Genomic DNA, 25,587 nt, shown 5'->3' on the forward strand with positions numbered 1-25,587 from the left:
AAAGTAGCAAAGTCTTTCCTGTGTTCAAGCCGTGATTAAAGCAGAGCATGAAGCATTAAGACGACACCTAAGGTTCTCCAGTTGTGTGGGCAGTGTCTACTGACCACGGCCCTGGATAGGGTAATGCAGCAGTGTTCAGGGCAGTAATCAGGCCATGTGCATGTTCTCCTGTACTACCTCAGAGGCATTAGATGAGTGCTACCCCTCTCTATCATTATCTGAGTTCTTCTATAGGGTGAAAAGAGGTGGTTGGCTGCATTGGGTGCATGCTGGTTTCTTCAAAGGCAGGATTAGTTTAGTCCTTTTCTTTGCTGGAATAAAGCAGGGAGCTGGTATTTAAATAAAATTTTCCTTTTTGTAATCAGAAGCTTTATGATACTGTATTGAAGATGGAACTACACTGATAGCTGCAAATACTATGGGTACTTTTTTTTTTTTTTGTAAAAAATAACCTCTATCCTTATTGGTTGAGGGTTTGGTGTTTCAGTGTCATGGTAGTGATTCCATACCAAGAGGACTGAAGAAAGCTAGCTTGCCTACCATAGTTTCACTTTTTACTGCAGGATTACAAAATTCTTTTTCTAATGGCTTCAGTTCGGTAATGCTTATAAATGGATATCCAGTATTTTATTGCTTGATGAATACGTGCAAGTGTCTTGATTCCTGGGCACATTCAGGGTGGTTCTTAGTATGGGATCTCCTCAAGGCTTGAATTTGTCAAATATTTTATAATAGCAAATATCCTTATTTAAAAAAAAAAATACTGCTGGAAATAAGTTTTCTGTTGGCATCTCAGTTTCATCAAAGTCTTGGTGAGATGTTATTTCACGTCGATTGTTTGTGTTCTTTTTCTGAATTGAAAAGGAAGTTTCAATCTTAATAATGCACTTGATTTTTTTCTTGAAGAAAAGTTATGTATTCTGAATTGAATAGAAGATTGTAGGCTTTTTGCCTCACTTGTGCTGGATTGATAATCTCACTTTCTCATACATGGAAATGCTTCATTTTTGTTTTGTCGTATTCCATTAATTTGCACTTGAAGGTCCTGGAATAAAGGGGCTAATACTATAATTTCTGTCTAGGAAAATAATTGCATTATTAGTTTTGTGCTGTAAAAAAACATGCAAAAACCTGTAATCTCATCACAACAAACTTTATATCCATTGCTTGTTTCAAATTTGAATCTTAAGTCAGCTTTCAGATGCTTAGAAAAGTGACGAATTAGATGTATGATAGCAGCAGATAAATCGTATATGCATCTCAAGTTGCAGTTTTAACTACCGTGGATGCAAAGTTGAAGCAAACTAAAACTGTGTTGCAGCTTTTAACAGACTGTTCAGGTGGAGACCACTTCATACAGGCACATGCAGCTGCTATGAATTTACTGGACCATAGCTGTGCTATGCACATGATTTGTGTCATAATGAATCAAACAGCAGAATTTTTACTTTCTGTGTAGAAAGCATGAAATGAGTGTGTATACTACGTGTGTTCTAGCACTTACTATAAAATAAAAAAACTTTGCTAAGTTTGAAGAGAAAAATAAATTTTATGTTGATTGTCTTGTTATGTAGTTCAAAATGTCTGATGCATGAAGCAAATTTATTTTATACTGTCAGATATAATAGCTTCTGTGATGCTATCTTGTCCTTTTTTTCTTTTCTTGGAAAAAGACTTCTTGCTATTTCTTTACAGATAAGATTACAAATTAGATCATTAATCAGTATCAATCTGTAAGTGTTTAAAGGCTAACATTGATTAAAGATAAACATCAGGAAGCAATCTGTAACAATGACTAATTCACTATTGCAAATAGGAGGAAAATCTTTTTTCCTATTTTAGAGTACATAAGTAGCACAAAATCTATTTTAGTTGAAGTTGACCTTCCAGAAGAGAAAGAAGTATTTTAAAGTACGTAATTAACAGCAACAATAAAAAATCCATCCACTTCCCTAGGATAATTGTTTTAATGATCTACCTGTACAGTGCTTCTCACAGAACTGGTTTTTGAAGGATTATTTTGTGCTGTTAAAAAAGAAGTGAGGAGAGCCCTATAGGATAACTGATGAATGCATGAGTGAGCCTTGATTGTCACCTTGAGTGCCCGTCTGAGCCAGCAGGTCTCCATTATTAACATAGCATGCTGAAGTGAGGGGAAACGCTAAATGAATAACAGGATGCAAAGGGGGGGTGTGTAAATTCCTGCGGAAAGTAAAATATAAATGCATAATCATATGATCTTGCTTGAAAGGAAACCCAGGTTTTTGCTGTAACAATAGATATTTTTTCAAAGAAAACACTTGCATTTTTCCAAGTTTAAATAATCCAGAGTGGATGTCTGTTTTGATAAGGTGGAAGTTTGGGAGGAGATGAAAAAAGGATTCGTTTTATGAAAGACATCTCAAGAAGTTGTGTCAATTTGAATAAACGTGCTTCACTTAGATGTCTACAAAATCCTTAGTTCTACTTTAAAAGCTAAATGTAAAAGACAAAAAATCCTTTCTTCCCAGGTCTTTAAGACAGTTCAAAATAGTCTCCGAAGTTAAAGCCAGATGAGTTTTTCTGTGGTGTCAAGATTGAAATGCAGTAAGCTTCAGTGCACTTAACATATTCCAGATTCTAGGAAACTGATGTACATTTTTTTTCCATAACCTTTAAACATCTTCTGTTAGTAACTGATGATATTCTGCTAAGCAGTTGCACTTGGTTGTTTTAGTTTGTTGTTCAGTTATTCAATGGCTGCTGTTAAGCCATCCTTATGTATGCTGCTCATCAGCAACACCAGCTCAGTGATGCAGAAGTTGTTTGTGTGGTCAGGTCACTCTCAAGTTAACGTAGTGGTAGATGACTTTTCCTGCCCATGTCATCATTAAGTTCTGTAGTCACGAAAGAGGTTTTGGTAGGTGCTGAAAGTAACTGTAGAATGACTTGGGTTGGAAGGTAACGTAGTCCCAAGCACCCTGCCATGGGCAGGGCTGCCAACCACGAGGTCAAACTGCCCTGGGCACCATCCAACCTGGCCTAGAACACCTCCAGGGATGGGGCATTCACACCTTCTCTGGGCAGCCTGTGCCAGGGCCTGGCCACTCTCTCTGAGCACAGAATTGTCTCCTAACATCTGGCCTAACTCTTCTCTCTTCTAGTTTGAAATTGTTTCCCCTTGTCCTGTTGCTATCAGACAGTATAAAAAGTCAGTTCCCTCCTTCTTACAAGCTCCCTTCCAATACTGGAATGCCATATTGAGGTCTCCCCGGAGCCTTCTCCAGGTTGAACAAGCCTAGCTCCCTCATCGTTTCTTCATAGGAGAGATGTTCCAGCCCTCTGATCATCTTTGCAGCCTTCCTCTGGACACTCTCCAACAGCTCTAGATATCTTTCTTGGGCTGTGAGTCCCAGGCCTGTACACAGTATTCCAGGTGGGACCTCATAAGTGTATAGAAGAGGGGAACAATCACCTCCCTCTCCATAGTGGCCACTGTTCTTTCGATGCAGCCCAGGATACTGTTGGCCTTCTGGGTTGCAAGAGCACACTGCTGGCTCATGTCCACCTTTTCACTCGCAAGGACATCCAGATCCTTCTCTGCAGAGCTGCTTTCAATGAGTTCTTTTCCCAGTCTGAACATATACAAAATAATGACTCTCAAGTCTGCTTCATCATGAAACTGAAGGTCTCATGTGGTCAGCCAAAGCTAAGAGGTTATTTGGGACAGTGTTGCTTTTCAGCTGTGTGATGCTACCTGCATATACTAGATAGATTAGCAGTCCTGAAAGTCAAGCAGGTTAGCTTAAATCACTGCTGGAGTATTTATTTTGTGTGTAAGATACTTTCTGAAAGTGGCTTAAGGCAAGCTTGTTATTTTTAAGAGACTGGGATAAATCAGGCAGGTGTTTGCTGACTGTCAGTAAAGCATGACTTTGTATTTGTCCTTGTATTACTTCAGTCTGTTTTGATGCTAAGTGCCAGTACGTTTGTGCATTCAGCAGTGAAAAACACATAGAAATGAAAAATGGGAGAAGTGCAAGTTCAGCATCTGGGGCACAACTAGATAATCATTTAGCCTGTGTTCTTTGTGCCTGCTAAAATGAAAAAAAAAAAAAACCTTTTAGCTTTGGTCCCTATAATGTTGTCAGTTTGTCATATAGTATCTTACTGCAGCAAGAAAGAGCACTTAAAGTGAGTCTTCAGTCAAAGAGATAAGGAATAATTAAGAATAAAAGTAGAGTTAGCATTTGCTTTCTTTTATTTACGTTTTGGGGAATGGATTTTTTTTTTTTAAGGTAAACTGAGAATCAAGGAGAGAAATGAAGTGAAGAAGCTGTGCTATGTATGTGTATCAATACATTAGAAACAAAATTTAACATGTTGCTTATTAATTATTCTTTCATCCATTTCAGTAAGAATTCCTGTGGTTTAAAGTATGTGGTGTTTTCTCTTGCTTACTGGATAGTATTCTGCAATTACAGAAGAAAGTTTCTGTTCAAAATTAGTTCAGGATTGGTTTCTTATGTTATATGCAAGTGATTCTGGCAAACACAGCAATAACAAAATACTTAAGAACTTTTTCCAGTAAGTTTCTGTTGCCCAATTTTCCTTTGTGATATAATTAACACATATTCTTTGGTTTAACATAGCTTAAATTTGCAATGCACCCATTGTCATCACATAAAATATATTATTTGATATAATGTATTTTTCCTGTAATGCCTGCTGGTCTATCACACTGCACGTTCGAGAGAACAGACTGCATGAGGTTCCTCCTTTGAAGAGTATGGCTTAAAATGTACAGTTAAGATGTACTGATGATAAAGGCAGATAATACGGGAGACAACTTACGTATTCTTTCTCATTGAGAATAGTTGTGGTGTATCTACAACCTCGCAGGTGTAGATAACCTATTCACCAAGTACTGTATTATTCTCTGAAACAGAAACCTCAAATTACAAAACAACTGATTTAAACTCAACCTCTCAAGACCAGGATACTGCATCAGGTTTAACCAGACTTGCTTTCATTTCAGACAATTATATTTACTCATTTGTGTAGTGCAGCTTTCTTCATGTATTTTTGAAAGGGCAGCTTCCCTTCCATGTTTTACATCTTATTTGTAAGTTGGAGGAACAAATAAAAAGGGGGAAAAGAATGTGTTGTTTTTTTTTTCTTGTACAGTTCTCCTACCCTGCCCCCATCCAAAATCATTACATAATGTGTACCTTGAGACTGTGTGGGTATTTCAGGGTGAGACTGCCACACTATTCAAGTTACTTTCTCTAGCGAGCTGTTGTACTTGTCTTTTGTATTCGTGTTCCTTGCCCTACCCCAGTCCAGTCATACTAAGCATTTATGGCTTGTCTGCTACTGGCTATTTTAGCCTGTATTTTACATAACAGAACATAAGTAGGGATTTAGGCTTTGAAGTCCTAAATTCTGATCCTCACAAACAATGATTAAAGCCATGTAGCTGTGACATCACCTTCAATCTCAATATGTGTATGTTTTCATTGTTACATGCTGATTCTTACCTTGGTTAGAAATGTTTTAGGAGTGCTGTGTCGCTAGGCAGGGAACGCAGCTGGGCAGCCCTGTTCTGCAATGCACTGATACAGCTGACATTCAGTACATCCCATAAAGAATATATAAAAAGGCAAATTCTTTTTGTATCAGACAGTAAGATTTTGCCATGTGAGCATGTCTGTAGGATAAAAGTGAGAAATTGGTTGCTAACAGTGATAGTAAATTTATTCTTCAGCTGTGTTTTTTTTGTTTTCTGGAACTGTTGGACTGAATTATTTGAGTGGTTACTGTTAATCATTGTTAGAACTGCCATTGAAGGGAAGGAAAGTAAAAGGTTATCTCTTCATCTATCCTATATGTATTTCTTAATCAAAACCGTATGGGAAGTCGGGTTAGGAGCCTCTTATGTTCCACAAAACTGTTGTAACATTTCTTGAAAACCCAGTTCCAGGATGAATAGTATTTAGGTTGTTTTTGTAGCCCTTGTTAATAGGGAGATTAGTTTTAAGTATACTGATGTATGCTTTGCTGTGAATGTTGCAATGAATATTCTGCCTTGTTTGCAAGATCAGAGCCTTAAATATAAACTATTCAGTGCGAACCAGATAAATGTTCTTGAGATTGACATGTATTATGGTTAGAATGATATTCAAAACCAGAACAAGTAACAAGGTAAAATGTACATCCTCAGGAAGTATTGCAATTTTTCTGACACCATATATTCCAAATCCTATCATTTTTTACTTTTTTTTTTTTTGCTGATATCTTTATTGTTAAACTTTGAATCTGAAGATGATGAGATTTGGAGCTTCTGTTTTTAAACAAACTATGGTAACGGATGAACCTTCCTCCAAATGCAGTTGATCAGAGAAGCATAATTAGAGATAGCATTGGGCTTGCAACATCTGTGTTCCGTGGGCTTCATTAGAATTTGTGAAAGTACAATTTGCTTGAATGTGACTTTAAAAAAAACAAAAACAAAAACAAAACATGTTCTCCTAATTTTAACTTTAGTATCAATGCTCCTTCAATTGTACCAATGGTCTGTGAAATCTGAAACAGCTTTAATGGATATATGCCTTTATAACTCTTCCTCCTGCATATACTTGTTGATAGGAGAAATGCAGTAGCTTTTCCTGTTTGACTTTTATACGTGTTCTGATAAGGAAATAAGACTTGCTTGTTTGAGTGAACTCTGTAGATGTTAACTGTTCTAGCTAGTTATGAGATTGTTAACGTAACTAAAAATTTTTGTTTATTTTTCTTAAGTATACAAAGTTTGTGCTCCATAAGTGCTTTGATAGAGAAATTAATAGTTAATGAACAATTGCTTTGTGAATTATTTCAGAAATCTAACTACACAACTAGAGGTTGGTTCTAGTTACCAGAGCTCTGTTGTTGTGATTGATTCAATTATAAATTCTTTTTAAGAGAATATGAAGCAAGCAAAATAGCCAATTTCAAGTGCTCTTCAGAGCTTCAGATAACATGTTGACAAAAGTTTTCCAGAGGAAACCTCAGGTAGTTCCTATACTTCAGTGTGATGATAACTTGTTAAAGTGTATGTTTTAACGAGACATAACATTAACAATTAAACTGACTGTAGTTATTCTAGAAACTTAAATGAAGTTAACTGTAAGACCCAGAACATTTATCTGAAAGTACTTTAAGAACTTGTAGATTTGCTGTTTGCCAGCTGTGAACATTAAAGGAGGGTACACACAAATAGGAATTAGTTGCCTTCGGTGATGCGTGCTGAACTCTGCTTTTAATTGTACAATGAGATGCTCATTTTTATCCTCTGAGTAATTGCATCTTAAAATTCAACCCATGTGACATTTGAATTGTTCTGTATTGCACACTTTATGCATGGCAGCATGTAATGTCTAATAAGCTAAAAGATGTACATACATGGGCCTTCAAGACAAATTGTAGTTGATTGCATAAAGTAGGAATTTACTGGAGCAAGTCCATAGTCTGCCTAGTCAAATATTTTGACTCTGGCATCAGACTCCATTGTTCTGTGTTCAACACACAATTCCTGTGGACCAGCACAAGGTACTAGCTTTTCTACTGAAGCATTCAGTCTTAATATGTTCATTTTGATTCTTGATGTCTGCATTTGAGTTGCAATTGAAGGATGATGTCTTTTATTGATTGTGAATGCACAATGTAAATATTTGTTTATATTTGGAGGAAAAGATAATGGTATTTCCCTATCTTCTTCTTGCTGTGCCATCTGTTGTTCATGCACTTTTATCAGACAGTGATAAGAAATGTATCCAGACCACTGAGACTGAAGGTTTTTTTTAATTTTTGACCTATTTAGTTGAGAAACTTTGTAGACAGATGGAACCTGTGTGTGTGTGTGTGTATACACATAGTTATATATACATATATGTAGATAGATATATATATATAGCTGCTGATGCTTAAAAAGGAGAATGATGCAAATATTAATTTCTGGTCAGTATTCTAAACAGGTGGCATAAAAATTAACGTGTTATACCTAGCGGTGTGAAAGGAAAAAAAATTGCTCCCTTGTGCAGCACACTGGAGTTTGCAGGCAGGATGCAGTGATTGTGCCCAAGATCTTCAGTGTTGTTTCTCATTTCCTTATTACCAAACTGATGAGTTGTGGTTAGGATAAACGGACTTCAGATGGATGGAAAACTTCTTTGGACCTCGGGCTTCAAGGGTTGCACGCAGCAGCATGAAGTCCATTTGTGGTGTTTCTCAGGGTTCACTATTTCACTGTGGGATGGAACAGATGCTATGCAACTCGTGATGCCAAACAGGGGGCAGTGGTCCATGGGTTAGAGGGCAGAGTTGCTCTTTGCAGCCCTCAGCAAATCGGAGAGGCAGGCTGACAGGAATCTGAACTTCAACAAAGGCACACACAGTCCTGCATCTTGAGATTAACCTCGTGCAACAGTATGGGTTTTGGGCTGTCTAGCTAGAAAGAAGCTTTGTAGAATACGATCTGGGAGTTCTGGTGGACAACAGTTTGAACAAGTGTTGGCAATGTACACGTTACCTTGCAGTGAAGAAGGCCAGCAGATCCAGAAAAATGTTTTTTTTTGCCTTTTATTTGCAACTTTAGACAACATGCAATGTACTGGGTACAGTCTTGAACTTCCTAGAACAAGGTGCATTGATTGGAGCAAGCCCAGTGGATTACAGTCTATATAGTAAAGGAGCTGAAATACCTTGTGTGTGGAGAGGCTGAAAGATCTAGGTTTGCTCAGTCTTCAGAAGAGAAAGCTAGTTGGAGATCTTATTGACATTATAAGCTAAGTACTTACTGGGTGTGTATAGCGGAAGCAGATTCTTATCAGAAATGTACAGTAACAGGACAAAAGGTAATGGTTACAGGTTACGACATGAGAAGTTCACATATAGGAAGATGCAGCTAGGGATATTAGGGAAATAACGTTCAACATGAGGGTAATTGGATGTGGGAATTAATTGCCTTTGGAGACATGAAAATTTCATCTTTAACAGGTCCATTGACATTGATGGTGAAATAAGCTGAGAATAAGTATTGTGTCACAAGCAGAAGATTGTTTTGAGCTGGAAAGGAAGCAAACCTCCAGAAGTTCACTTGATTTCCCTATCATGCTTCAGGCATACCAGAAAGTCTTGTGTTAGATTTGGTTAGATTTTGTGTTGGTGTTAAAGGATGTCATCTCATTTGGTTGAATGTATGTTTTTGCCTCAATATAAGTAAAGAGGTATTTCTGTTAGAAATTGCTTAATTGTTACTGCCATATAAATCAAGGGTTGATCTTGAATAGTGTAGTAAAGCAAGGTTCCAAACTCAACTCCACACCCTTTTAAAAAACAGTTATTGCAAAACTCAACATCATATTTGCTTGTAGAATAATTGAGCTATCTGGTTACATAGTATGATATGAAATGTAATTGACCGTTTGTTTTTATTCAGTTGAAAGCATACAGGAATTCCCCAGGCAAAGTTCTATGTGATTTCCATTGAACCATCAGTTCAGTGGCACCATCAGTAGGGTGAAGGCAAATCTAAGGCCTTCCATATTCACTGCTTATTTAAAAAAAAAAAGTCTAAGTTAAACGTTGTATGCCACATCCAAGGTCCAAAAAAGGGATTATTAGTGCACAAAACTAAGAAAGCAGATACTTCAAAAAGACTTACTTAGCTGAGTTCAGTCATTTGTTTCAGAACTTGGAATTTAATTAAAAAGACATAAATCTATTTTGCTAATTGTCATTTTCTATTTAAGTGATAAATCAAAAGTATGAATCATCATTTTTAAACAAAAGAAAATATCTGATTAGCTTTAGGGATATAAGCTTTTATTTTTTTCAAAGCATGGGGGGGAAAGTGAGAGGAGAAATAAACTGTTTTAAGATTTAGAGGTGTAAAAGTACAGAGATGTGATGGACAGGTACTTTTGTGCATCTAGGCTCATTTTTCCATTGATCTAATTCCAGAAGGAAGTAAATCACTGCTTTGTCTTTGATTCTACATTTCTCACATCTAAATAATTTAGCAAGCTTTTTTTCCTTTCTTTTCTCTTTTTGTGGCTAAAGCAGTGTCATGTGAATAAGCCTAATGGTACGTTACAGTTTGCAAGAATACATCTCCATTTGTTGTGTGTGTTGTTTTTATTTTTCCTGTACAACCAAGGAAGATGTACCCAGACAAGTAATTGAATGGAAAGTACATCAGAGAAAATGTGTCTATCAGGTTATGGTTTGGGTGATTCAGCAGCTCCTCTTTGTGATAGGAACAGAACAAGAGTTCACTGCCTCCAAGTGTTGAAACCACAAGCAGTGCATGGTTTGGTGTGTGGTGGTTAAACTTCAAAGCCCAAGTGAGAGTTGATGTATTTGAATAACTGTTTATTTCCTGCAATTTAGTTTTCTGTTTTAAAGTAATTGATAAAAGCAGAAGAAAGAAGTTTTATTCCATATAGATGTTTTTTAATAAGTAAATAGAAACTCTGAACTAAATTTCTGACATCAGGTGACCAGTTGCAGTTTGCTAGCCATAAAAGCACTGCGCGCTAATTGCTGTTCTGCTACTTTATAGGAATGTTATTTGTAGCCATTTGGAGAGTTGTTTTTTCTCAGCTGTTTCATTTGCTCAGGCTCTAATTTAAGTTGAGGAAAATGAGCACTGATGCATTAGAGGCTTAGAAATTATTTGACAGGATTTATCAATGACTACCTTAGACAAGGACTGTAACGACTTAGGCTACACTGTAGGATAAAGAATATTTGCCTTCTCGCTGCTCCTCAGAAATGACTGCTTGCCTATCCACTCCCAGTAAATCTCATTCTGTCTCCCAGTTTGGGAGTGCAGTGAAAGTATTCTAAACAAGAAGCGTGCACGCGTTTGTAGGCTTTTAAGGGGATGAGATTGTACTACGTAGTGTTGTGACGGCTTCAGATTTTATTACTTTTTTTTCCCCTCAAGTCAGGATCTGTGGCTACTGATGCCAACTCCACAGATAAAATAACTTTGAAGCATCTCACATACCAATGTGGAAACATCTGCTCTAGTTATTGCAAGCGTTTGTGTGAACAAAGACTAACTGTTCCAAAAGCAATCACTGAATTCTCATTTTTGGAGGTAGATGCTTATTGACTTAGCATGATGTTTCTAGAGTGATTAATTAGCATGCTGTGAGCTAAGTTCAGCATCACTCAGTCACTTAAGAAAAAATATATTCAACTTAGTTGTTGATTTTCCTTCTACTTAAGAAAACATAGCGGTGTGCTAAGTACCACTTTGTGGCAACTGAAGATATGTCCTCCTTTTGTGAGAGAGACTGCATAAACACTTAACATTTCACACTGAATAATATTGTTACTCGTTCTTTTAAAAAGCAATATAAATAAAGCAAGAAAGTTGTTTTTTTTTTATAATGAATTTTAGCCATCTCATGTAGCAGAGCTTGAGATGGTTGTAGTCTGATCAAGTTGTGAGCAATTTGTTTGCATATAGTAGCTTTTCAGATCTTTGACATGAGGTGTTTTTAATTTTTTTATTTTTTCATTTCATAACAATCTTAAGAAAAACACTGATCTTCAACAGTTCAGGGCTTGCTAAGCTGCATTTTGGGAATGGTGCAAAAAAAAATGTACTATGAAAGTTGAGGAAAATTATATACAGGTTAAATTTCAAGTTCTTAGGTTTTAAGTTTTTAAAACAGTTTTTTATATCTTTATTAGCATTAGGTAAATATTCTAGATTCTAGTTTCCTCGCTATGTACAGAGCTTTTAAAACTTATTCTTCAGCCCTAAAACTCAAGCCATGTTTAAGAATGCAAAGCTACTGTTGTAGCTTTTAAAAGAAACATTTACTGTGAGTGTAATATTGTAGGGAGAATAAAATCCAATTACTCTACCAGTTACATTTTGGAAAGCATTTTGCTCTGTGGACACAGCAGGCATTTTTGTATAAGTCAGCTGGATTGATTAACATCATATGCTCTGTAATATAAGACTGTCTTGATTCACTGTCCGTCTTTTGATATTTTAAATTGAGGAATAGGATATAACATAAGGTGTTGAAAATAGAATTAGTTATAAAAATAAGGGGAAAAAGTCATTACTGTTGCTTATAACTTTCCAGTTGCGTTTAGTCTGGCTTGCGTACTTTGAAGATATTTTAAAAACAGCACTTAAACATTGAACTTGTTTCAGATCTGAAGAGCAAAATAGGTATTTGTTTCTCTCAAACCGTAGCAGAAGGAAAAAAAAAGGTCATTAGTCAGTTTCAGTCGATAAGGTGTTTCCGTTACTATTTTAACCTTTGGTACTAGTGATACAAGAAGAAATGTTGATTGAGAACTGGAAAAAGAAAAAGCTGTGGCTGACTACTCAGACTTTTGAGTACAATGTTATGCAAGGCGGTTTCCTTCTCAGGCAATTTCTGCTTCCCACAGTAATGGGAGCATGCTAAAGGAAAAAACAACAAACCTCTTGTTTTGCTGTACAGGCCAACTAATGGTTAACTTTCCTAAATAATAAGTTTTTTTTTTTTTTTTTCAAAAGAATAAAAAATACTTGGGAGAACACAAGTGTAGTTGTGTGTGTGAATACATTATTCTTCACCAAATAGATCTGTACTGCCTTTTCATAAAATGTGACCAGGTATGTGTTCAGAATCAAAAGTTGGGGTGTGGTTTCAAGAAGTACTGTGTGTGATGTGGCAGGTAGCAGGGCTGAGGACTGCCTCGCATCATGAAATGTGTTTCTTGTCTGGAGCAGGTGGGCTCAGATGACTCTGCCATGTTTATATATGAAGGTGTGGTCAAATTTCTAATACCACTCTGAGTTTTGACTGTATACTGGGATATTGTGCCTGTGCTACAATTATCCATAACCTACTCATCTCTCTTGGTCATTTACTCCTCACTTCTGTCCCTAATAACCCAAACCTTATTTCACATTTTTCTTTGTGCTGGCAGGTGTTGATGACTTAAGTATAATTCAGAAAATTGTGTTCAATGGCATTGTTTCATGAAATTCATTTACAAAGCACTTTAATTCATTATCATTGTTACTAGCTAGAATCTTCAGTGCTGACAAAGACATCAGAAAGACCGTTACCTTTTAGAGATAGGGTTTTTTAAAATTAAGACAGTGTGAAAACTATCTGGAGTGCAAGAATGGGACCAGATTATCCAATGTCTGCTGGTTGCCTATTTTTTTGCTGCTTTCTGTCTGAGGTTTGGTACCTGACAGTTAGCAACCAGTCTGGTGAGAAAGGACTGAGACCTTGTATCTCTTTTAGCCTTTTACCTTATTTATCTTACTTTCACAGTTTAAACTTGTAAGTATCCCAGGCAGGAATGTAGCCATATAAATAGGTTTAAGCATCATCAGTGGAAATGAATAGGGAGGGAAATAAGGTGGAAGAGGTCAGATTCAAATGATATACTAGTTGATATTTGCAATAAAAGTATAGTTAGGTTGAATTGTTCAGTAATCATTACTACTTTAAAGCCATCTCAGAACAACAAAGCCTTTGCAGTCTTTCAGTGCTGTTCAAAATCATGTACTACTGAAAACTGCGTGAGGTCTTCTCTATGTGAGATCATTTTCAAGAAAGATCTGTGTCCCTTTAATTTGGTAATAGCCCCCAAGCCTACAGTTGCTGTCTTTCATAAAGTGGGTCACGTTTCTTTCAGGATGAAAATAAAACATGAGAATTTACACTCTATGTAAATATTTCCATACTTGATGTATGTCTCAAGTATTCAGAAGATTCTTTGGCTGCATTAGCAACTCCATGCCCACAGCCTTATTAAACTTCGTATTAGGGCCATATTGATCTAAACAGAAAGTTCAAGAGAATTTCAGAGGAATTGCCTCAATATTTTTTCTTTTCCCCAAACTATGCCTTCTACCAGTGTACTTTATGACCTGCCCAGCAGACATCTTTCCGTAGAGGGAATTCCAGTCTTTACAGTGCTGTTTACTGACTTCTTACGTCAAAGCCAGAATTTCTCCTTTCTGTTTAGTTCCATCAGAGAAAGAAGTCTGTAGATGGTATGAGGACCTCTTTTAAGGTTCATCAAGAATTTGAACTCCAGGTTTGAGATTTAAAATGGAGACCATACAGGGTGCCTACAGGGTGCTTGTAGGCATGCTACAGGCCTGTCGATATGTAGAAGGTTCTCTGGGAAGATAAGTAGTCAAGCTTATCACTTTTCAATGTCACCATCGTGAAATGATCCCTTAATTAGAAACTTAATGCCTAACAGAGGTTGTAGCTTATTTGGCAGCATCTGCAAGATGTCTAGGGAATTGCTTGTTCCATATTCTGATAGCTTTGTTTTTCTTTGCAATTTCATCATTGTAATCAGCAGCAACCAAATCACTAAAACTGTAACGGCATTTCACTGAATGCTACTTTTTTAATAAACAATCAACCAAGCGAATTAAAATTCCTTAAGATGGTGTATTTATCATATTAAGATGCATATTAAGACCACAAACTCTTTTCCTCTCAAGACACTTATAATAACCACAGTGGATTTACACTAAAATTATATTTGCTTGTTTTCCAGTAATTCAAAAACTAATCTCAAAATCTGGTAAATTAGCAGCCAGTGCAGTAAGCTTCTGTAACATTGCTGCTGCATCTCTTTTTCCATATATTTCTCTGCAATTAAGTGTTTGTCTCCTTTCTGAAAATGTGATAATGAACCACAAGCTTTGGATTTAAATTTAAAATTGGTTTAACTGTCATCCCACTTTAACACTTTATAGAAGTATATTACCTATTTAAGAAAAATGGAGCTAGAAGGTGCAAAAAATAAATCATTTTGTAAAATAATATTTTTATTATATTTGTCTTGCAATGATAATAATTCTAATTGGATGCTATACCCAAATTTGATTTTTAGTTTTATGAACAAGATGAGCTGCTTATAATAGTTGAACTATTTTACTGTGCTGTTTGCAGGGTAAGTTGCTTCCAGGAAACAGGTCGAATGTCAAGTATTTTGTCATTTGAATTTGTTCTGCAAAATTGGCAACTTTATATTTATATATGTATAGTTGGTGTATTACTAATGTAATGTGCTAAATGTTTGGAATGAAATAGTAGATTTTCTTGGCACTGGAATCTAAGGATGGAAATGCTGTTTGGCACATAAAAGCAAAAAGTTCAGTTACTACAGTACTAACTAGACTAAACACCCATAGTTCTTCTTATGATCATTAAGAAATGTGTTATTGAACTCTATCTACGTTTATTTTTAATCCATCCTTGAATTAAGCCAAGTTAAATTGGCAAATTAAGTTAAATAGTGTTATGTTTGAGAAGAAAATGTTTGTAGTTTTCACAGCCTTTCATGGAGGAAAGCAAATCTGGTACTACAGACACTACTTTTAATAACTTTTTTTGTTTCTAAAGCTATAAATAGTCTAAAAAAGTTTGTAGCAATGTAATACCTTTTTTTAAAAAAATATCACCTAGAACACCAAGCTTTTGTGAAGAAGGAATTCCTGGCAGTTTAGTGTCTTTCTTTTATGAGACTGAACAATATTCTATTTCAGATGTTCTGGATATGCTTTGTGCAAATAGACCATGACTTTTCCACTGGTTGTTTTAGCTTTGTACAGGTCAGTGCCTTTTTCTGCCTGCATACTAGCATAATCATCATCAGCAATACGTATTTTAATGTCCTTTTGCACTTGTGCAACATACCTGAGAGAGCGGACAGAAGTCATGATTTCAACTAACTGTGTAATTTACACATGTATGCGCCACATATCTGGAGACAAGTACTCAGTTTCAGTCTTCCTAAATTGGTAAATAATATAAACCACTAACCTTTCTCACCCTCTTGCCATATTTTTTTTTTAATTGAATGTGTTTGTTTCATAAGGAGTGAAAAATTGAGCTGTTTAGAGAATGTTAACATTTATGGGGAAAAAATAGTAATAATCTCTTTGATAGATGATGAATTCAGGGACTTCTAATTTTTAGCCATCAGATTTGCAGATATCATCCAACATCCATGGAAGGAGCTTGCAAAATCAGGATGCTACAGTTGATGTTTCTAAGTATGCTCTACTAAACTTGATTCAGGCTTCTGGCTTGCATTAGCTTTTGAGCTTTGGAGAAACGGCTGAAGCTTGGATGGCTTTGAATGTTGAGTTGCGGCATTCTACTGCTGACAATATTAAGGAAGAGCTATTGTTTTTTCTTTACATGAACACCAGATGCTGTCAACTACCATAGCTTAAAGGCAAATACATCCCTTACTAAAGCTCTCCAGGTTGTAGAATGAGTAATAAACATTTTCAGGTGGAAAGAAAGCTGAGGGTAGCGTTGGATGACTTTCTTCACAAGTCAACTTCTTCAGTCCTTGAGATACTGAGTTTATTTCTCTATTATTTCTTACGTTGTTATACTATGAGAATGAGATTCCCTCAACTTTATATGGACTTGGAATGCAGATATATCAAACTGAATCGCAGTAATTTTTAGTGTTCAATTAGGCTGTATTACAAAGGCTTATTCTTCCTTTCTTATATTGTATTCTATGTTAGCAGTAGAAACTGGCATTATGAAACATTCCATTCCTTTTACATTATACGTTTTTTCCCATTTTAGCAAATATAATTTAATGCAAACAGAACAAATGAATTCAAACACATGAAAATGATTTGTAACAAATCTTAGAGTAAGCTGGCTAAAGGTAATGGAATACAAGATCTGTTTCCTAACGCTGTCTCTGATGGCAGACTGTTATACATGGATGCCATGTCACACATGCATATGAAGAAAAAAGGTTGCATACTTTGTGATTTTAAAGCTCTTGGACATAAATGGAACACTGTTGCAGATTTATAAAACTCAGTCTGAAATGTATTTGTATGTAAATGCTACCAAGCTCTTTTAAGAACTTTTTGTCTCTGTTGGAGAAGTAGAGGCATTCTTCTATTTCCTTTTATAAATTTATGTAATGAACTATCTTGTAAAGATCAAGTCATTGAATTTTGATTGGCAGTTTTAAATTATTTATTTTATAGTACCATTGTGTCAGAGACAGCAAGGGAGAGGCATACAGCTCTCAGTGAAAATTCCCACATTGCTGGTCCTGTGAGCTGTACTGTAAGGTATCAGGGTGATAAAGCTGCAGTATTTGCTGTGCTCAGAATCAACTGGTAGTAATTTCTACAAAACACCTCACAGCAACAGTATGTTTGGGCAGGAAAAAATGTAATATCAGAATATGGTGTAATTTACGAGCACAAATTAAAAGTCTTGATGAGCTTGGAATCTTCCTGATCAAAGGCCAGAAATGCAGAAAGGAAGCGGTGCCACTGTCATTAATGCTTGTTCTCTGAGCCCTCAAGAGCTCAATATCTTCTTGTACCTGTTGCCTGAGCATTTTTCTCACTACCATGTTAAGACTAATGATAGATTGTCACTCTGTTTTATCAAAACTAATCTTTATTAGGTAGGTACTCTTAGCATACAAACAAGTGTCTTAATTATAGTCTTGCGGGTAAAACTTAGTACCTATTAGTGGAACTAACAAAGATGGTGAATACTTTCCACGTTTGCACCAAATATATTTTCCCATTAATGACAACTTTCAAATGAATATGTTTAGAAATATTAGTAATTCAAAAGCCCTTGTAAAGCAGGTGGAGCCAGAAACACAAAATTATGAACAGAATATTTAAATGTATTTTTGCACAATTTTTTCCTCATTGTATTTTGAATTGTTTAAGCAAAGTGCATACATATCTGGAATTGCATTTTTTCCTGTCCAATATAGTGGACAGAAATAGTTAATATAAAACTTTTTACCTAAGAAGCAATTGCACTGAGATAACTTGACAAGAGTTTTGGGGAGGAACTGTTCAACTACTAGAAGTGTTTTTGCTTTTCTTCCTGGCTGAATGCCAAATGTTCCAAGCATGTGGAACAATTTAGCAAAGAATATGTAATTATCGAACAAATCTGTCTTTGTCACCTTGAACATTATTTCTTGTGGCAGGATAAGTGAAACCGCATGTTTAGATTTTATTTCATTTGATCTTCTTCTGCTGTATTGGCAGGAGATTACAAAAAAAAAAAAAAGGAAGAAAAAAAAAAAACAGATGGCACTATTAAAATATGAGTTGATTTGAGGTTACTCTAATAAGAATCCAAGTATTCTTGATAAGACGTGGCACAAACTTCTAACTGAAAATTTACACCAAAGAAACCAAAATACATTTATCTTAGTAAGGCCCTGAACAATCTGTGTAAAAACAAACAATATCATGCAGTATCATCACAAGCAAATGTGTGCACATTATAGCACTTAAAATAAAGCTAAAATGAAATTTTGGCTCTTAGGTTGTTTCTGTTTTTTTTCCAATACAGTGAATGCTAATTTTCCATTACAGTTTGCATTATGTGGGTAACTATCCTTACAGATGTTGTTGCCTTATCTGTAGATTTTTTACTGCGTAAGAAATATGCTGTCATATTTAATTCAGTATGCTCCTGGTTAAATGACTTTTGATTTCTGTTAATTAAAGTATTTTCAAAACTGAGTTTTCTGATTTAGCTTATGCATATTTCATAAAAACAGCTATAACATAGCTGAATGGCTCTTTCAACTGGGACTGGATCTGGGACTAGTCTCGTCTTCTGTGATTAGTGCCCCAGCTGGGAACCTGCCTTCTAATATTAACTTTCAAATTTAGGAAACCTTTTTTTTTATTCTTTTGTGTAGATCCAAAATTTTCAACTGGAAAGATGATAGGTATTACTTCAACTTATTTCCACTGAAGTGAAAGAAGGGATTGGGATTCATCTGTAGTAAAGTGGTGGGTGTGAAACTTCAGTGTATATATACAGGTACCGAAAAATGGGATAGATAATTTTCTCCATAGATATATGTGTATGTATGTATATGCGTGTTGCTCTGAAATTGATGACACCTATTTATGTCATGAAAAGTAAAACAGATACAAAGAGCATAATTATTTGATGGAACAAATTCTCAGGTACAGAACATATTTTTTCGGTGTGGTCACCACCATTAGCTATGCATTTTCACCGACAATTAACAGCAGCCTGCATGCTGCTCTTATTAAAAAATAAAAATTAAAATTAAAAAAAACTGACCCAAACCCACCAAAAATGCACCAGTGGAAGTGATCCAGTTTCACAGCTGCTATAATGACATCGTTGATAGGAAAATGTTGCCTACACAGTCTATCTTTCATTTTCCTAAACAGATGGAGAAGTTGCCAAAGGCAGACTATACAATGGATATGGGAGAATAGTTCAACCAAAATTGGCAGTGTAATCTGTGGTCTTCAATCTGGAACGAGGTGTGGTGTAATCATGTTGCAGGAGAAAGGTTTTCTTCTTCTCTGGCCTAACTCTGGAAGTTTGAACCTTCAGCTCAGTCAGCACTGTGATGTAGTGATCACAGTTGATAGTTTGTCTGGGTTCCAGAAAACCCAGAGGGATCACTTTACTGGCATCCACTGTTTGATCTCCATAAAAAGTGTCAATGAATGTCAATGGGTGCAATTTTTTCCTCATGGAGAACTTAAATTTCTCCCTTTTTCACCCCTTTGCTTCATACAAACTGCCATGTGAGGTCATTCTGTCAGGCTACCCCACTGCTGCCATCTGTTGCGTGGTAACAAAATGTCACTGAATATGATGGAAAGTTTCCACATCTACTGTTAAATGACCAGCACTTGCCTCAGATGTTGTGGACCAACATAATAAAATAGAAAGCATAACTGTCAGAGCAGCTCCTGTGTAAGTATTTGTATATATGTGTGTATAAATATATATAAAACAAAACAATCCCATGTTTACTCCAGTTGGAACAGGTGTAGAGAAGTCCTGGAGAGCATATTTTTCAGTGAGAACTCTGATTTTGTCATGTTTAGCTTGGTAAAATGAAGGGTAAGGACTAAGATAGCTGTGAACATACCAGAACATACCAGGTAGAATAACGCTTAGAAGTGAGCAAAAATATTTAACTTAATGGAAACGACTGTCATAGTAAGATAGTAGGAGTATGTTGGATATGATAAAGTTTGTGCTGGTGTTTTGGAGGTTCCTAAAAGCAAAACGAGTATTACCATAATTTCAGAGAAAAAAAAAGGAGAGGCACTAGCAGTTCTTAAGATCCTGCTTGATGTCAGTTGCAATTTTGTGCTTAGTAGCAGTTCTAAATTTTTCAGCAGTGACTGAAATGTTGCTGTCTCCATTAAGGCATTCTGCATTTCAGCTTCAGCTTAACTTTCTAATGATATTTAATCTGCAATGAAGGCTGAATATGTGTCCAGGACCTTTTTTTTTTTTTTTTTTTTTTTTCCTCCAAGGGGAAATGGTACTTATAGCCTTTCAAATGTCTATTAGTTTTCTTAGAAATACAAATATGTGGAGTTCCCAAACAAGAATGGAACGTGTGAAATGAACAGACAGTGAAATTGTATATTTGTTCACCTAACAAATGCTTGTATCTGTGGATTAATGTTCTGTGGAAATGGATGGAAATCCCTCCTAAGTTGAGATATTGTATATTTGGAGCTGAGAGTTCAATGTGTTGCAACAGTATGTGGGTACCTTCTCAGCTCCATAGCAAGGTGCAGTTCTAGGAAGATCCACTGTGCTGGCAAATTCTCACAGTGAGTTATATTTCTAAATAGTTTTAAATAAATAAATAAAACCCTATTCAAGTCCATGCAGGTTGTATAGTTCTTACAAAGAATGAAAGTTAGACTGAAAGAAACTGAAATCTTGCGCTAGAAATCTGAGATAGGATCTCATCCTTTGTTCTTGTGTGGTTGGCCTGCAGGGCAATCTACTCGAGGCAGGAGCTTTCTTTGTTTATGTGAATCATTGGGGCAATTAAATGTGATGCTTAACGAATACTGTTCAAGTATCTGTCTTGACTTCACAGGCAGTGCATTAACAATAATTTTTACCTAGATTCATCAGGCCATTTTATTGATAATAATTTGATATTTTGACAAAGATGAGTATTGTTTCAATTTGGAATGAAAGTGCTGAGATAATTTTATGTTGTCACTGGTATAACGTATGCTATGAAAGGGTGTTGAATTAGTGGGGAGAACGTCTTAAATGGACTAGTTATTTAAATCATAAGTAAAGCTCTAGGTCAAGTTTTAAATCTTAAAAGTATAAAAGGTTTTGAAGTATTTTTAAGGCAAAAAAGAGTTGTGTATTGGAACTGGTGAAGGGTCTGGTAAATTACTGAACAAACTGAACTTTTGTATTATCTTTGCTGTAGCTGTCTTCACATGTTTCCTTCTCAGTTCTTCACATAACTCTTGCTCAAAATGTTGCTTTTCTGAAAGGCCAATATATAAGTTGTCTGGCAGCGGAGTGTGTGTTAAAACTCATAGTATAATTTTCATTATATATTTATTTATTTAATTAATCCCTCTAATTAATTAATTCCTCTAATGTTAGCATATGTGAAGAAACTTTACAAAACTTAGAACTGTGATTTGTCTGTGTTTTTATTTTTATAAGTCCACTTCTGTCTCGGAAGGGAGGTCTTTCCAGATCTGCTCTAAGACAACCTTGACAGGCCTCACATTCCTGTTGGGAAGAGCAGGTGACATGAGGCAAAGGGCCTGTTTGTCTCAATTTCTCCTCATGGAATTAAGCTACTCTGTTGCATGCCTCCTTTGCTCAGGGCTCCTCACCTCATCTTTCCCTCTTCCTTAGGACCATGATTAATAGGACATGGTTTTCTGCTGATGTGTCAGCCTAACCCTTAATAACAACAGGCTATATAGCACTTGCTGATGATAATTCCACTTTCTAAAACTTGGTCCAAAAAAACACAGCTTTCTGTCCTGTGAATATGGAAATACTATTCAACCACATGGTGTTATCTCATGTAACTTTCATATGAAGCACTATAATCTCTCTCCAAGGTTCCTAATTTTAGAATCTGTCTGACCTTCTGGATCTTTCATGTATTTATTCTTGCAGCATTGCTGTAGTCAGAAGTGCTCCTATTCTTGTTTTCTAGGTAAGGAAATGAAGCATGTGGTGCCTGTATAACTTCCACCACATCGCACAGGAAGGCTCTGTCGGAGCCACAAACCCATCCAGCCTCTCAACTTCTTATCATATTTTTGATAAATTCCTCTTTTTCATCAACATGTCTTCTCTCGTTTATGCATGAGCACACACACGCTTGTCCAAGATTTTCTACTCTTCGTTACCTTTCTCTTTTTTTTTAAACTTACTTCAGCTGCCTTAAAATGCTGTCTTAATGTTGAAAAAGGTGAGCTTTGGATGCCATACCTTTCTGTTGCAACTAAAACATTACCATGTAGAGATATTATTTAGTCTGTGATGTTTCTCCAGCACAATAATGGAAATCCAGCATCTTATCAGCATTTTGGTTTAGGAAGCTGCTGTATGTGGAACTCTTCTCAAATACACTGAGAAGATAAGGTGTGCTCCTGCCCAGCTGCCTGCCGGTACTTGTTCAGCTTTCCATCAGGGAAAGGGCTTAAGGTTCACTCCTAATAGGCTTCTTGCAGGTTAGAAAAGAACATGAGAGAGAGCAGAAGCTTTTTAATAGAGGCTTTCCCATATTTCAGGTGTTAAAAAGGAGGAGTTTATGGCTTTATTCTTCCTGCTGTTTAGTATTTACCTATGTAGTTACGCATTTGACAGAACAATGGCTTCTCAGTACAACCAACTATTAAAATATATCTCTTATTTTAAATGAGTTTTATAGTAGCTTAGTAAACATGTAACTGCTTATAATAATACAGCAAATAAGTTACAAACTTGGTTAGCCTAATGCAACTTTAAGACCTTTCAAAATGTTGTTCTGCATTTGTATGAACTCCTGCAGATATGCCATTCAATTAAATTATTTAAATGATATAACAATTGGAGGAAAATCTTGCTTTAGAGATACAGTATGCACATTAATATGTATTCAAATACAGCATATGAAAACTAGACTAAAAACAGAAATTAAAATATTAATGTAACAGTATTCCTGTTAAGAGAATAAGAAGACAAGATTTACAAGCAGAGGGCATACAGACGGGTTTTGAAACCTTGTGAAAGGTTCTTATACTTCTGTTTGTTGTTTATGTTGTTAAATTTTATCAAGCATCAATATATTTTTATATATAAAACAGGAAGCTCACTGTCTCATGAATAATCTTGTAATCCCAAACTGTAATTTCTGGGAAATTCACAACTCCCTTTGAGTTTGGCCAGTGAAATTTGATATAAGTATAGACAAGAAAAAAAGGTGACAGTCTTGCCAACTTTTTGTCTCTCATGATTTATAACTCTAAGCATTAGAAATGTGTCCTTGTCATAGATCTGGAAATCAAGTAGCACTGGTCTGAACTCACAGAGGTGTGAGTTTTGAAAGAGCAAGCAACAGACTTCCTTATGTTAAAAATAGCTTTTGTGATAAATTATTTAAGCCTAGTGTTTGATCACAGATAACTGGAAAATAGTATTTTGCTCACTGGACTTTTTTTTCTCTCTAATGAGGGAAACCTGAGGTTATTTTAAAATTGCATTAGTTTTTTTAGTTTAATCTGAAATATCACAAATTTGAAAACCGTTACGCTTTATGTTGATGAAAATGTCATGTGCTGTCTTTATTCCTCATGTGTATTGATTAGATATTGATTACAATGAAGAGATATTTTAGATTCCTGCAGCGATTCAAGTAATGTGTGTTGCTTTTTCGCTTTACTGTTGTTGAGTGTAAAATATGTATGAAGTCTTGTCTGAAGGGTAAGTACGGAGACCCCTTGGGAATTTCTGTAGCTGTACCTTTAGTAATTTCAGTGCAACACTGGCAAAATATTTACTGTTGTTTTTTGTTGTTTCCTGTGTTTGTTTTCATCGATATTTTACAGAACATTCAAGGGCAATTCTTAGTAGAACCTTAGTATTGGAATCTTTATTCTGATAGTACCGAAAGTATAAATCATTCTGTTTAGTGTAGCAAACAAATACAGCTTTATTTTAATAGTTGCTTCGATTGCAACTCCTAAATGTTCCTCTTGTGTTCAGGCACTTTTAGTGCTGCTTTCAGAGAGATACATATATTAACCTTCCTAGCATAAGCGGTTTGGAGTAAACACTGCATTTCTTCCTCCCTTAGAGAAAATTTATGGTTGCTTCAGATGTTCTCACAGATGGCTAGACTTGTGCTCTGTCTGCTGTATCTGACTGTACAACTGATGAGTATGCATTTTACTGGGGTTGAGCTCTGGCTAAACTGGAAAGTTCTGGATGATTAAAAATTCAGAAGTGCACATGAGTAGGACTGTCATCATTTAAACAGTTGATTTGTGGTACCAAGCAAATCTAATTTGTAACACTGGCACAAAATCTGAATTGCAGGCTAGAAATGTGTGATTTCTGGAGATTTGTATACATCAGTAGGCAGTCTGTATCTGTACCTCAGTTGGTGTAAACACTGGGAAATTCCCAGACTCTAGACTTTTTGTCCTCTTACTTTTACCCTTTTCTGTTTCTCTTTTTTTTTTTTCTTCCCCTCCCTCCATCTCTCTCTTGTTAAAACTTTAGTACACGTGCTTTTCCCCCTCAGTCTCCTTGAGCAGCCATAACCTAGTAATGCTTGTTTGAAAGTGTTCACAGTGACATGGCTTATCCTCTTGTGAGAGTTGCCTCTTGGTTTTGCCTCTCTTGAGCCAGGAGTGATTTCATGGAGGCCAGATGAAGAAATACATGTAATGGCTCATAGGTTCTTTCAATTGCTTATCCTAAATTTGTGGACATCTTTATATGTCTTAAAATTAGCTTAAGATAAGCTCAGGAATCAAATCACATTGTCCTCCGAGTTTGAGGATTTTCTGTCACCATTTTAATTTTTTTTTTTAACTTGAATTTGAACTTTGTTGTGGAAATATCAAAACATACAGCTCCTGAATTTATTGATGTTTTTCCTGTTTTAAGATATATCCTTTGAAAATTGAGCCCATTATTGTCTTAATCATAGAATCACACAATCACCAAAGCTGGAAAAGATCTCCAAGATTCACACGCGTTAGAGGAAAAAGGTGCTCTGACACCAGTTACTCCCAGATGCAATGCAATGTGCAATGTCAACCTCATTTTGCTTATGTTTATAAAATGTGGTCATTTAGCTTTCATGGTTACTTTTGTAATTTGTTCTTTGCATATACTGGTCTTGTTTGTATCGGAACCATTATTTTTTTTTAGTGATATATTTGTTTTATTGTTTTGATACTAATGGGAATACACATTATTATCCATCAGGTTTTCTATAATTAATAAGCTATACTGTATATTGTAATGCAATTTACCAGGAAGAGATGAATGTCATCTTTAGACTTGTTAAGAAATGAAAATGCTGATGCATATAAGAGTACATCAAAACTTTTGGATTTAATTGCTAGTAGATGGTAGAATAATTGGAGGTCAAGATATCAGAATTAGGCAGGATTTCTGCAAGATTCAACATCTGTAAGTATTCTAAATGAGGATGCTGCTTGAAAAACCTGATTGTGTAAAAATTCTCGTG

At 35.8% G+C, this 25,587-nt stretch overlaps 1 protein-coding gene across 2 annotated transcripts in view; it reads left to right on the plus strand.

Moving 5' to 3' along the window:
• The window catches only part of AHR (aryl hydrocarbon receptor), a 73,263-nt gene that overhangs the window by 19,624 nt on the left and 28,052 nt on the right, over nucleotides 1–25,587 (plus strand). The gene's annotated exons all lie outside the window — the stretch shown is intronic.

This window comes from Meleagris gallopavo, chromosome 6 (assembly GCF_905368555.1).
Source record: "Meleagris gallopavo chromosome 6, MGAL_WU_HG_1.1, whole genome shotgun sequence".
NCBI classification, from domain to species: Eukaryota; Metazoa; Chordata; class Aves; order Galliformes; family Phasianidae; genus Meleagris; species Meleagris gallopavo.